This window comes from Hyaena hyaena, unplaced genomic scaffold, assembly GCF_003009895.1.
Source record: "Hyaena hyaena isolate Hyena2069 unplaced genomic scaffold, ASM300989v1 scaffold_97, whole genome shotgun sequence".
Classification (NCBI taxonomy): Eukaryota; Metazoa; Chordata; class Mammalia; order Carnivora; family Hyaenidae; genus Hyaena; species Hyaena hyaena.
In genome coordinates, this window is record NW_024080728.1 from 374,343 (window position 1) to 389,960 (window position 15,618).

Consider the following 15,618-nt stretch of genomic DNA (forward strand, 5'->3'; position numbering starts at 1 on the left):
AGGCTTGCGTACAGGTCCTCTGGGAGAAGGAACTTTGCTGCCACCGGGACCGAGGCCCCACAAAGCACGCAGGTTGGGAGGGGTGGGGGGAGGGGTGAGTCTGCCAAAGCACAGGGGAGTTGGGGAGGCAGGGCATGGTAGAAGCAAGTTAGGTAGTGTATGTTTCCACAGGTGGCTGTGTTTATGCTGGGGAGCAGGGGAGGGAAGTGGTCCCCTGCCAGCTCCTTTGTTGCTGGAGGAGTTTCCCAACCATCTTTGTCCCTCCAGACACACTCTAAGATGAGTAAATAACCCTCCCATGTGCCCCAGGTGTTTTTCAAACTGCTGCTTCTGTGCTGTATCTCTTCAGGCTCTTGTACTCTGTTTAAAGGGGGGGGGGGGGGGGGGGGGGGGGGGGGGGGGTCAGTTTCCTCTTGCCCTCCCAGCTCTCCAGAAGCCAAGCTTGCTGATTTTTAATTCCAGATTTTAAGTCCTGTTGGTTCTAAGAACTCTTGAAATTCGGCCTCTCTGGTTTTCAAAGCCAAATGTGACGGGGATTCTTCTTCCTTGCGCAGGCTCCCTGCTGTGAAGGTCTGTTTCTTTCCCCCTCTTAATGCCTCTGGGTCCTCCTTCCCACATAGTCCTGAGATCTGTTCAGTCCTCACCAGGTCTCCGCCCTTCCTATCCTCTTTGATGTGGCCTCTTCTCTACATTTAGTTGTGGAGTTTGTTCCGCCATTCTTCAGGTCATTTTCTGGGTTATTTACACTGATATGAGTGTTAACCTAACTGCATCCACGGGACAAGGTAAGCTTAGGGTTCTCCTATTCTGCCATTTTCCCAGCAATACCTTGGGAACCATTTTGAATGGAAGAAGTGCTAGCAAGCATTTCGACCTCACTGTGGGGCTGTGTCCTGAATGGTCAGTTATGGCCTATGACTATTTCAAGGTGGGTCACTTAATAAGCCTGTTTGTGTCAGCTGAGCAGTCACTATGGACCCTTTTTCCTTGCTCAGGTTTCCATTGCTCAAGCCTGTTGCCTAAAAGCAGCATTTACATTAACTTCTGGCATTAACTGGAATGCTTTTAAAACTGCTTTCACAAACAAATGTGATATTTCCTAGAAGTTTGTAGTAGATATCCCTAATGAAATTAAGGAAGTTTCCCTTTACTTCTAGTGTTCAAAATTTTGTTTATTTGTTTTAAATCAGGAATGTATGTTTAACACCTTTCCCCAATGATTAATATTATATTTTTAAAGACTGGATTTTATTAACAGATGTTTAAAATATTGATCCTTGGATTCTTGGTATAGATGATACTTGGTTAGGATATATTTTTTTTAATGTTCATTTTTGGGAGAGCAAGAGAGCACGAGCATGAGCAGGGGAAAAGCAGAGAGAGAGAGGGAGACAGAATCTGAAGCAGGCTCCGGGCTCTGAACTGTCAGCACAGAGCCCGACATGGGGCTCAAACTCACAAACTGTGAGATCATGACCTGAGCCGAAATCGGGCACTTAACCAACTGAGCCACCCAGGGGCCCTTATTTCTTAAATGAGTAAGAAAATTTCATCCTCCTCTGTTTTCTAAAAAAAAAAAATTGTATAGGGTTGGTATTCTCCTGTACATGTTTGAAAGAATTTACTACTGAAGATATCTAGGCCTCAGCTTTGCTTTATGGTAATATTTTAAACTATTAGTTGAATTTCTTACTTGATATGAGTCTATTCAGACTATTTCTTCTTGATAATTTGTCCTTTACAAGAAATGTGTCCAATTCATATAAGCTAATTATTGATACAGATATTCATCATATTTTATTATCCTTTTAATGTCTATAGAAATTATAGTAATGTCCCTTTTCAAGTTCCTAATGTTGGTAATTTGTTTCTTTTCTGTTTTTTTTTTTAATCAATCTGGCTAGAGGTTTGTCAATCTATTTTATCAACCTATTCTATAAATTGGCTTTTGGTTTCATTGAATTTCTCTGTAGAAATTTTTCTATTTCATTTATTCCTGCTCTTTACTGTTAAGTTGCCTTCGGCTTACGTTTAATTTAATTTGTTCTTTTTCTATCCTTAATTATGTATATATCATCACAGTCAATTTTAAAACATTTTCATTACCCCAAAAAGAAATTCTATATACCTTAGTCATCACTTCCTAATTACTCCATTCTCTAATTACCCCCACCTACTTTTGCTCTTTATAGAGTTGCCTATTCTGGACATTTCATATATGAAATTATACAATATGCTGTCCTTGGTGACTGATTTTTCAATTAGTCTATGTTTTCAGGGCTCATCCACCTTGTAGCATGTATCAGTACTTCACTTCCTTTCATTGTTGAGTAATACTCCATTGTATGACTTTACTAGCTTAAGGTAGAAACTAAGTTTATTAATTTTTGACTTTTTTTTCTTTTTTTTTTTTTTTGACTTTTTTTTCTAATATGGACACTAAGTGCTGTAAACTTTCATCTAAGCACTAATTATTTCCAGCATACTAAGGGTTTTCTTTATTCCTTCTCTAAATACATTTATTTTTTGTTTTTATAATGTCCTTTAGTATTCCAACAAAAAAGTAATAGGATGAGAAACATGATATCTGATGTGTATTATCTATCAGGCTCAACTGCAATACTCCTTGAAGATTTTAAATGCAATTTCTTCAAGAAAATGCTGTACTTCATCACAAGCAATACACTTTTGTCAGCTGTTCTTGATCAAACCGCTGAGATTAGGGTCTCAACTTTGGCACAGTTGACATTTGGGCCTGATAATACTCTCCCCTCCTCTCCCCTCCCCTTCTTTCTTTCTTTTTTTAATTTCTCTCTCTTTCTGATATAACTTACATATAAGATTATTAGTTTCACGGGCACCCTCCTACACTGTTGGTGGGAATGTAAACTGGTACAGCCCCTCTGGAAAACAGTGTGGAGGTTCCTCAGGAAACTAACAATAGAACTCCCCTATGACCCAGCAATAGCACTGCTAGGAATTTACCCAAAGGATACAGAAATGCTGAGGCATAGGAGCACATGTACCCCAATGTTCATAGCAGCACTCTCCACAATAGCTAAAACATGGAAAGAGCCTAAGTGTCCATCAACAGATGAATGGATCAAGAAGATGTGGTTTATCTATACCATGGAATACTACATGGCAATGAGAAACAATGAAATCTGGCCATGTGTAGCTACATGGATGGACCTTGAGGGTGTTATGCTGAGCGAAATAAGTCAGGCAGAGAAGGACAAATATCATATGTGTGCACGTATAGGAGGACTAGGAGGAACTTAACAGAGGACCAATCGGGAGAAGAAGGGGGGAAATGGTGGGGGAAAGGGAGAGAGGCAAACCATGAGAGACTCTTGAATGCTGACAAAAACTGAGGACTGATGGATGTGGGGGGGAGGGGGGGATGGGCATGGAGGAGGGCACTTGTGGGGATGAGCACTGGGTGTTATGTGGAAACTAATTTGACAATAAACTATTTGTAAAAAAAAAAAAACAAAAAACAAACAAACAAAAAAAGATTATTAGTTTCAGATGTACATTATGATTCAATACTTGTATATATTGTGAAATAATCACCATAATAAATCATTAACATCCATCATCACAGTTACAATTTTTTCCTATGATGAGAACTTTTAAAATTTATTCTCTTAGCAGCTTTCAAATACACAATACAGTATTATTAACTATAGTTATGATGCTATACATTACATCCCCAGGATTTATTTATTTTATAACTAGAAATCTGTACTTTTTGACTACCCTCACCCGTTTCACCCACCCTTATCTCTGGTAACCACCAATTGGTTCTCTGAGTTCAGGGTTTTTTTTGTTGTTTTGTTTTTGTAGAGTCCACTTGTAAGTAAGATCATACTATTTATCTTTGTCTGACTTATTTTGTTTAGTATAATGTTGTCAAGGTACATCCATGTCAAAAATGGCTTCTTCTTTTATAGGTTGAATAATATTCCATTGTGTACACACACACTACATTTTCCTTAGCTATTCATCCATTGATGGACACTTAGGTTGCTTCCATGTCTTGCCTATTGTAAATAATGCTGCAGTGCTCATGGGGGTTTTTACATCTTTTCAAGTTAGTGCATTTGTTTCTTTTAGATAAATACCCAGAAGTAGAATTACTACATCATATGGTAGCTCTCTTTTTAATTTTTTGAGGTACTTCCATACTGTTTTCTATAGTAGGTGCACTGTAAATACATTGATTTTAAATCTATTTTGGTATTTTACTATACACGTTAAAGGTTAATTTTCCTGTGAATGCTGCTATATCCCATAGCTTTCGTTGTCTTTCATATTTGACTATTTCATAACTTCCCTTTTGGTATCTGAAGCTCATTTTCTAGATTCTTTGGGAAGGGATCATAGGAACAAAGGAGATCTGCATGTTCATAGATTTGTCTGTGCCCTTTATACTTGAAGGTTAGTCATGCCTGATATAAAACTCTTCACATTTTCTTTCCTTGACTATCTTAAAAATATTAATCAATGTTCTTCTGGGATAAAGTGTTGCTGTCAACATCTGATCATGATCTAATTTTCTCTTCCTTATATGTCATGTGGACTTTTGCCAAAAGGCTCAAAGAAGTTCTTTCCCTCTTTAAAATCTGTTGATTTTACAAATGTATTGGTGTTGGTCATTTTGGCTCATTATTCACAGATACACAGTCTTCTTTTTCGATATATAGTCTTAAATATTTTGAAGAAAGTGTGTGTCACTCCCAGCCTATCGATAGTGATGCTGTCACCTACGAATGCCTCAGCCCCTTGCCTGGGTCCATATTACTTGTGAAAAACCCCAAAAGACATTTCTTAGACTGGAGCCAATGTTGGTGCTGGATGAGCCCTTGTCATTCTTATTATGATTGTAGGGCACACCTCAGCAAAAGCCATCAGAGACTTTGAGGAACAAAATTTATTACAGATTCTGGATGGTACAGGACATGCCTGAGGGTTACATGGCAAGATCACAGGTAGAAAGAATGGGATGGGGGGAAGCAAAGACCTGGGATTTTGTCTTTATTAGGGTCGGGGGTGGTGTCTCTAAGGTTCCATGGGTTCCGTTCTTTATTGGCAAATTTGAGGCAGAAGAGTTAGAAATTAGTGCATGGGAAGGGAAAGGCAGGGACACTCAAGTGGCCATTTAGCTAGGTTACCCAGGAATCTCTAAAAGAGGAACTTCATGGGTGGGGCAGCCTGGTTCCTTATCCCATTGTTTTGCTTGTAGCTGCATCATAGGGTTGACAATACCTTTGATGGTGATGGATGTCTTTGAAATGGATGCCTTGGCAATCAAAGGCTTAATGTTAGGCAGTAATATTATAGTCAAAAAGTTAATGTCAGACATGTACAGTACAGAGAGTTTTCTTGAAATATAATTTTTAATTTTTTTTTAATGTTTATTTCTGAGAGAGAGAGAGACAGTATGAACAGGGGAGGGTCAGAGAGAGAGGGAGACACAGAATGCAAAACAGGCTCCAGACTCTGATCTAGCTGTCAGCACAAAGCCCGACGCGGGGCTCGAACCCACGAACCGTGAGATCATGACTTGAGCTGAAGTTGGATGCTTAACCGACTGAGCCACCCAGGCACTACTTGAAATAAAATTTTTAAGCATTCTCTTCACTTTGGATTGTTTGTTTGTTTTTTGAATTCCTATTATCTCTGTGTTAGATCTTCTTTGCTTATTTTCAACGTCATTTTCTTTTTAATTCTTTTATTTTTCATTTAAAAAATTGTCCTCCTTTTCATTTTTTGACCTTTATTTATCCAGTCATCTGTCGATGCACTTGAATTGCTTTCACCTTTTGGTTATTGTGAATAATACTGCTATGATTTTGGGTATACAAATGTCTTTTTGATTCCCTGCTTTTTATTCTTTTGGGCATATACCCAGAAAAGGAATTGCTGGATCATAGGGTAATTCCATTTTAGTTTTTTTCAAACTTTTAAAATTTGTAATAAAATTTACAATTTTAACCATTTTAACTGGGCATTAAGTACATTCATGTTGTTATCCAACCATCACCACCATCTGTCTCCAAAGCTTTTTCATCTTCCCCAGTTGTAACAATATCCGTTAAACATTAACTCCCCATTAACCCCTGCAGTCCCTGGCGACCACTATTCTACTTTCTGTAACTATGAATCTGATTATTCTAGACACCTCGTATAAGTGGAATCATATAATATATGTCCTTTTGTGTCTGGCTTATTTCACTCAACATGTTTACAAGGTTCATCCATTTTGTAACATGGGCAAGAATATCCCTCCTTTTTAAGGTGAATAATATTCTACTATAGGTATATACCACATTTTTAAAATCCATTCCTCTGGTGAATAATATTCTATTATAGGTATATACCACATTTTTAAAATCCATTCCTCTGTTGATGGACTCTTGGGTTGTGTCTACCTTTTGGTTGTGAACACTGCTGCTTTTATTAAAATGAGTATACAAGTATCTTTTTGAGTCCCTGATTTCATTATTTCTGGATATGTACCCAGAAATAGAATTGCTAGATCATATGGTAACAATTTAATTTTTTGAGAAATGTCCATCTACCACTTGCTAATGGCTCTTACCAGCAAAGCACAAGGATTCTAATTTCTCCACAGCTTCACCAACACTTACTATTTCCTATTTTTTGTCATAATAGTTACTTTAAAGGATGTAAGGCAGGATCTCATTGTGATTTTGAATTGCATTTCCCTAATGATTAGTGATGTTGAGCACCTTTTCATGTGTTTACTGACTATTTGCATAACTTTGGAGAAATATCAAGTCCTTGATTCATTATAAAAGTTTTTGTTGTTGAATTGTGAGGATTTATTTCTGTGCTGTCAATTCCATTCCAGTGGTCTGTATGTCTGTCTGTATGCCAATACCACACTACTTTGATTTCTGTTGCTTTATAGTAAGTTTTGAAATTAAGAAGTCTGAGAACTCTATTGCTATTCAAGATTGTTTTGGCTATTTAGGGTCCTCTGAAATTCCTTGTTAATTTTAGGATAGCTTTTTCTATTTCTGTAAAAAAAAATCTTTGGGATTTTGATAGGGAATATATTTTTCCGTCCTCTCACTTTCAACCTGTGCATGCCTTTAGATGTAAAGTGAACCTCTTTTAAACAGCATATATTAGAGTCATGTTTTTTATGCATTATGTCAATTTATGTCTTTTGATAGGGGAGTTTAGTTCATTTACATTTAAAGTAATTACTGACAGGGGATGGAATTACTGTTGCCATTTCATTTCTTTATGTCTTACAGCTTTTTGTCCCTCACTTCCTCTATTACTACCTTCCATTGTGCTTAGTTGTTTTTTGGTTTTTGGTTTTTTTTTTTTTTGTAACGATGCATTTGATTCCTTTTCCTTTGTATATGTTCTATAAATAGTTTTTTTGGTAGTTACTATGGAGATTACACATAATTTCCTAAATTTATAACAAATTAATTTGAAATGATACCAACTTAACTTCAGTCACACAAAATTCTCCTTACAGCTCCATTGTCCTTTGTTAGTGAAGTCACAAATCACATATTTATATGTTGTGTACCTGTTAATACAGATTTATTTTTTAGGTATTTGTCTTTTAAATACCACTGAATAAAGTGGAGTTACAAATTAAAACTACAATATTGATTTGTCTATTGTCCATATATTTATTTTTATTATAGATATGTCTTCAAGTCAATATCTTTCAACTTGAACCATCTCTTGTAGGGCAGGTCTAGTAGTAATAAACTCCCTTAGTTTTTGTTTATCAAGGAACGTCTTATATTTTCCCTATTTTTTGTAGGACAGATTTGCTAAATACAGAATTCTTGGTTGACATTTTTTTCTTTCATAACTTTACATGTATTATTCCACTGCCTTCTGGCCTCTTAGGTTTCTGCTGAAAAATCCACTGATAATCTTATTCAGGTTTCCTTGTATAAGACAAGTCAATTGTCTCTTGCGGCTTTCAAGATTCTCATTTTCTTTTTGTCTTTCAAGAGTTTGATTAAATGTCTCAGTGTTATTCTCTTTGAGTTTATCCTACTTAGAATTCTTTAAGTTTCTGAGATTTTTACACACATGACATTAAATTTTGAAAATTATTGACAATTTTTTCAAAAGATCTCTCAGCAGCCTTCTTCCTCAGATTCATAATGTGTATACAGGGCTGCTTGATGTTGTCCTATGGTCCCTTTGATTTTGTACAATTTTCTTCATTCTTTTTGCTTCTCAGACTTAATCAATTCCAATGAACTATCTTCAATTTTGCTGATATAGCAGCCTTCTTCCTCAGATTCATAATGTGTATACAGGGCTGCTTGATGTTGTCCTATGGTCCCTTTGATTTTGTACAATTTTCTTCATTCTTTTTGCTTCTCAGACTTAATCAATTCCAATGAACTATCTTCAATTTTGCTGATATACTGTTCTACCTATTCAAGTCTACAATTAAACTCCTCTAGTGAATGTTTTCCATTCAGTTGTTGTATTTTTCAGCTCCAGAATTTTTGCTTTGTTCTTTTTATAATTTTGAACCTTTTGTTGATATTCTTATATTCTCATATATTGAGCCCTCTTACACTGTTGGTGGGAATGCAAACTGGTATAGTCACTTTGGAAAAAAATTGGAGGTTCCTCAAAAAGTTAATAGAACTACCCCTAATACCCAGCAATTGCACTATTAGGTATTTACCCAAAGGATACAAAAACACTGATTTGAAGTGGTACATGTACCCCAATGTTTATAACAGCATTATCAACAATAGCCAAAGTATGGAAAGAGCCCAAGTGTCTTTTGATTGATGAATGGATAAAGACAATGTGTTAAATAGATACAATGGAATATTACCCAGCAATCAAAAAGAATGAAATCTAGCCATTTGCAAAGATCTGGATGGAGCAAGAGTGTATTATGCTAATAAAATGTCAGTCAAAGAAAGACAAATACAGTATAATTTCACTCATACATGGAAGATAAGCAAAACAGATAAACATATGAGAAGGCAAAAAAAAAAAAAAAAAAATGAGGGAAGCAAACCATAAGAGACTCTTAACAAATCACTGGGTTCTACTCCTGACCAAGACTACACTGTTATGTTAACTAACTTGAGAATAACAAATAAAATTAGAAAAGTGTCATTTTTATCACCAGTTTAATTGGACTAAGCACTGTTAATACATAACTCTAATTATTAAATTAGCATCTCTAAGACTTTAATTGAGTAATGCTGATATAATAAACCTATTTTCTAATGGTTCTGTTAAAAAATCTTTTAAACTCATAATAAAGGTCTGATATGATATATTTAAAAATTCTAGTATCTATAGGTTATATTTAGCAGATTATAATAAAGCTCCAACAAAGTAAAAAAAAAAAAAAAAAAAAAAAAAGGGAAGCAAACCATAAGAGACTCTTAACTAAAGAGAACAAACTGAGGACTGACCAAGGGAGGCGGACAGGGAAGAGCTAACTGGGTGATGGATATTATGGAGGGCAGTTGTTATGATGAGCTCTGAGTGTTATATGTAAGTGATGAATCACTAAATTCTACTCCTGAAGCCAATATTATACTATATGTTAACTAACTAGAATTTAAATAAAAAATTGAAAGAAAAAAAAAGTCAGCCTAACAAAGCCATGTACTTATTGATGTAGTTTATTTACATTTTGATGTAATTTCCTAATGTTGTTGTGGACCAGTAACAAATACCATGCCAACTCTTCTGCAAACCACACTCTAAGTAGCACTGTTTCAGAGCATTTTTAATTATTACCTTAATTTGTCTTTCTATAAACTCTTTTCCCATGGTTGTAGAAGTAAAAAAGGAATGTGAGACAGGTAACACTGATTATTTTTAATAAGGGCCACTTTTTCCTCACAATAAAAGTCTGAAAAATATTTTATGTCACAGAGCCTTAGCTTTATTGTTTTTTAAATATAAAGTAAAAAATAGAACATACCTAAATCAGCTATATGTAAGTTATTTTATCTTCTAAGAGTTAACAACTATAATAAGTTTTATTATAGAGGTATCAAAGGGTAAGATTAATACCTGTTATTAGAAGTTAACCATTATGTATGTATTTTACCTAATATAATTTAACTCCTGATATATCAAACCCATATAAAACCTACATTGCAAGGGGCGCCTGGGTGGCTCAGTCGGTTAAGTGTCCGACTTCTGCTCAGGTCATGATCTCACGGATCGTGGCTTTGAGCCCTGCATTGGGCTCTGTACTGACAGCTAGCTCAGAGCCTGGAGTCTGCTTCGGATTCTGTGTCTCCCTCTCTCTCTGACCATCCCCTGCTCATGCTGTCTCTCTCTCTCTTTCAGAAATAAATTAAAAAAATTAAAAAAAAACTTTTAAACCCTACATTGCAGTGGAATTTACATTTATGGCTTTAAAATAGATCTATAATAATAATTCTGGCTCTCTGTTGCACTTAAAATTAGTGAATGCCTTTTCTAGGCTAGATTGACTCAAGATACAATTCATCTCCCTAAAATGCCCTGAAATATAAAAGTGCACATCACTCTGTGTTCCATTTGAAATGTTCTTTTCTGAATTCTTTAAAGTGTTTAGCCTAAAACTGATTTGTATTAGAAATAAGCCTACTGGGATATTGGAACTACCAAATGACAAAAATCTAAGGATTTTTTTTTTTTTTTTTTGGATTTTAAAGCTTGTTTTACCCGCTATTATCTTTGTACAACTAATTTGAACAGGAGAGTGCTGTAATGGAAATTCAACAATACTTCAAAAAGTGGGATATGGATGACTTCCACTCCTTTTTGACTGTTTCTTTTATTAAAAATCTGCTTTTACATTTAATAAGACTACCTTATTCCTAATTTTTTTATAGCTCATCAGTCTTACTGCATCAAAACATACATTTAATTGAATGCTGCATTCGCACAGAAAGTAAACTTAAAATGATCAAATAAAAGTTAATAAACCAGGCAGCCAAGAACATTACAGGTCTGTTACTGTTAATTTTGCATAGCTCATCAATGTTGTGGGGTAATACCCAAGGACATTAGGAGAATAGGAATGTGAAATCTATTTTATTCTGATAAATCTGATAATTTAACAAATGGTACTCTCTAGTGTTGATAATTCATTCCTTTTTCTCAAAATCACCCAATATTGTGCCTTCTAAAACACCATCTTATACCGTAGTGAAATAAGTGCTGTCAAGAGAAGTGATTGCTTTTTGTGTTGCTGACTATCCAGATGAAGATGTCATTTTTCATTCTGTTTTCTCCTCACAATTTCTATTTTGTAATTCTGTTTATTACTTCTCGAGTGATTTATAGTTATTTCATGATTGGATAATTGTGTTGTGTTGTGTTTTGGTATTAATCTGTAAATTTCTTAATGTCAGCAATCCAGTCTTCAGTTGTTTAAGCCCATGAGTCCCTGCACATATGTTGTTCATTTCTCACTTCTCTGAACTTAGTGGCTATCGGATATGGAATTTACATATAACCAGTCAACACTTGGTTATGTAAAGATATTTAGATTCTTCTCAGCAACAATATCATACATGTGTATGCATATGTATTGGTTTACATATTATTTATGTGTATGTGTTTACTGACAACTCTTCTCTATCCTCTCATAGTATAATAATGATTTTATCATATTTTCACCAAAGTAGATAGTTGATTGCTTTTTTAGTTTTGTTTGTTTTAGTTTTTATTCATTTAAATTCCAGTTAACAACAGTGATATTGGTTTCAGGTGTACAATTTAATGATTCAACACATACAACATCCAGTGCTTATCACAAGCATACTCCTTAATCCCCATTACCTGTTTAACCCATCTCCCCTATGATAACCATCAATTCTCAATAGTTAAGAGGCTTTCTAAGTTTTCCTCTTTTTTCCCCCCATAATCATTTGTTTTGTTTCTAAATTCTACATATGAGTGAAATCATATGGTGTCTTTCTCTAACTTATTTTGCTTAGCTTAATACACTCTAGCTCTATCCATGTCATTGCAAATGGCAAGATTTCATTCTTTTCAATGGCTAGTATTCCATTGTGTGTATATATATACACCAGATTTTCTTTATCCATTCACCAGTATATAGACATTTGGGCTCTTTTCATAGTTTGGCTATTATTTTGCTATTATATATAGCATCCATCTCTCTATTTATCTACCTACCTACCTATCTACCTATCTAACATCTTTGTTGATAGATCTATCTATTGATAGATGCTTGGGTTGCTTCTATATCTTGGTTATTGTAAATAATTCTGCAATACATATAGAGGTGCAATTATCTTTCTGAACTATTCAGAGGGGTTTTTGATAAACATCCAATAGTGGAATTACTGGATTGTATGGTATTTCCATTTTTAACTTTTTGAGGAATCTCCATACTGTTCCCCCACATGGCTGCACCAGTTTGCATTCCCACCAGCAGTGCATGATGGTTCTTTTTTCTCTACATCCTTAACAACATTTGTTATTTCTTGTGTTTTTGATTCTAGCCATTCTGACAGGTGTAAGGTGATATATCATTGTGGTTTTAATTCATATTTCTCTGATGGTGAGTGTTGCTGAGCATCTCTTCATGTGTCTGTTGGCCATCTGTATGTCTTCTTTGGAAAACTGTCTATTTAGGTCCTCTTTCCATTTTTAAATCACATTGTCTTTTTGGTGTTGAGTTGTGTAAGTTCTTTATATATTTTGAGTGTTAGCCCCTTATCAGATACATCATTTACAAATATATTCTCCCATTCAGTAGGTTTCTTTTTCATTTTGTTGATGATTTCCTTCACTGTACAAAATCCTTATTTTGGTGTAGTTCCAGTAGTTTATATTTGCTTTTGTTTCCCTGGCTTGAAGAGACATAGCTAGAGAAGTGTTGCTAAGACTGATGTTTCTTATTAACTAATTAAGAAATTACTGCCTATGTTTCTTTTAGGAGATTTATACTTTTGTGTTTCAGATCTAAGTCTTTAATCCACTTTGAGTTAATTTCATATGTGTGTGTGGTGTAAGAAAGTGGTCCAGTTCCATTCTTTTGCATGAAGCTGTCCAGTTTTCCCAGCACCATTTATTGAAGAGACTGTCCTTTCTACATTGTATATTCTTGCCATTTTTGCTGTAGATAGACCATATAAATACAGGTATATTTCTGGCCTCTCTATGCTGTTCCATTGATTTATATGTCTATTTTTGTGCCAGTACCATACTGTTTTGATGACTATAGCTTTGTAGTATATCTTGAGATCTGCAATTGTGATACCTCTAGTTTTTCTCTTTCTCAAGATGGCTTTGACTATTGGGGTCTTTTTTTGTGGTTCCACATAAGTTTTAGGATTATTTGTTCCAGTTCCATTTAAAAATGCTATTGGTATTTTGATAGGGATTGTATTTAATGTGTAGATTTCTTTGGGTAATATGGGCATTTTAATAATATTAATTCTTCTGATCCATGAACATGGAATGTGTTTCCATTTACTTCATCAATTTCTTTCATCAGTGTTTTATAGCTTTCTGAGTAGAGGTCTCTTACCTCATTGGTTAGGTTTATTTTTAGGTGTTTTATTCTTTTGGTGCAATTGTAAATAGAATTTTCTTAATTTCTCTCTGGAACTTCACTATTAGTGTATAGAAACACAACCAATTTTTATGTATAAATTTTGTATCCATGAATTTACTGAATTTATTCTAATCATTTTTGGGTGGAGTCTTTAGGGTTTTCTATACATAGTATCATGTCATCTACAAATAGTGACAGTTCCTTACCAATTAGAATGCCTGTTATTTTTTCTGTCTGCTCTGCTGCGGCTAGGACTCCCAGTACTATGTTGAATAAAACCAGTAAGAATGGACATCCATGCCTTGTTCCTAATCTTACAGGAAAAGCTTTGATTTCCACCAGTGAGTATGCTGTTACTGTGGGTTTTTCATGTATGACCTTTATTATGCTGAGGTATATTCCCTCTAAGCCCACTTTGTTGAGAGTCTGATCATGAATGGATGTCAGATTTTGTCAGTGTTTTTTCTGCGTCTATTCTGACGATCATGATTTTTATTCTTTGTTATTGTGGTATGTCACATTGATATGCAAATATTGAACCATCCTTATATCCCTAGAATAAATCCCATTTGATCATGGCAAATGATCCTTTTAATTTATTGTTTACAATTGTGGTTTGTTAATATTTTGTTGAGGATGTTTACATCTATGTTCATCAGGGTTATTGGCCTCTAGTTTTCTTTCTCTCTTTTTTTTGGTAGTGTCTTTGTTATCAGGGTAATGCTGGCCTTGTATAATGTATTTGGAAGCTTTCCTTCCTCTACTTTTTTGGATTAGTTTGAGAATAGATGTCAACTCTTCATTAATTGTTTGGTAGGATTCACCTGTCAATCCATGTGACCTTGGACTTTTGGTTGTTGGGAGTTTTTTTATTACTAATTCAATTTTGTTACTTGTCTCCTCAGAGTTTCTTTTTCTTCCTACTTTAGTTTAGGAAAGTTAGGTTTCTAGAAATTTATCTCCATTTCTTTTAGGTTGTCCAATTTGTTGGTATACTTTTTGTAGTATTTCATAATCCTCTCCTCCCCCCCTCCTCACTCCAGTGGTGTTGGTTGTTACTTCTCTTTCATTTCTGATTTTATTTGGGTCATCTCTTTGTCTTGATGAGTCTGGCTAATTTTGTTTGTTTCAAAGAACCAGCTCTCGGTTTTTTTGATCTTTTCTATTTTTTTTAGTCTCTATCTCATTTATTCTCACTCTGATCTTTATTATGTCCTTCTTTCTACTAACCTGGGGCTTTGTTCTTCTTTTTCTAGCCCCTTTAGATGTAAGGTTAGATTGCATACTTGAGACTTTTGTTTCTTGAGGTATACCTGCATTGCTATACATTTCCCTTTTAGAACTGTTTTCACTGTGTCTCAAAGAATTTGGACCACTGTGTTTTCATTTTCATTTGTCCTCATATATTTTTTTAAATTTCTTCTTTGATTTCTTGGTTGACCTATTCATTGTTTAGTAGCATGTTATTTAACCTTCATGTACCTGTGTTCTTTCTAGATTTTTCTTATAATTGATTTTGAGTTTAATACCATTGCGATCAGGAAAGATGCATATTTCATTCTTAAACTTACTGAGACTTGTAACCCAACATATGGTCTATCCTGGATAATATTCCATGTGCATTTGAAAAGAATGTGTATTCTGTTGTTTTGGATGGAATGCTCTGTATATATCTGTAAAGTCCATTTAGTCTGTGTAATTTGATGACACTGTTTCCTTACTGGTTTTCTGCCTAGATGATCTATCCATTGATAGAAGTGGGGTGTTAAAGTTCCCTACTATTATTGTATTACTGTCAATTTTTCCCTTTATGTCTATTAATATTTGCTAAATGTACTTAGGTGCTCCAATATTGGATGCATAGATATTTACAATTGTTATATCCTCTTCTTGGGTTGATCTCTTTATCATTGTTAATGGCCTTGTCTTTTGTTATAGTCTTTGTTTTAAAGTCTATTTTGTCTGATAAAAGTATTGCTCCCCTGGCTTTTTCCCCCTTCTATTTGCATGGAGTACCTTTTTCTATCCTTTCA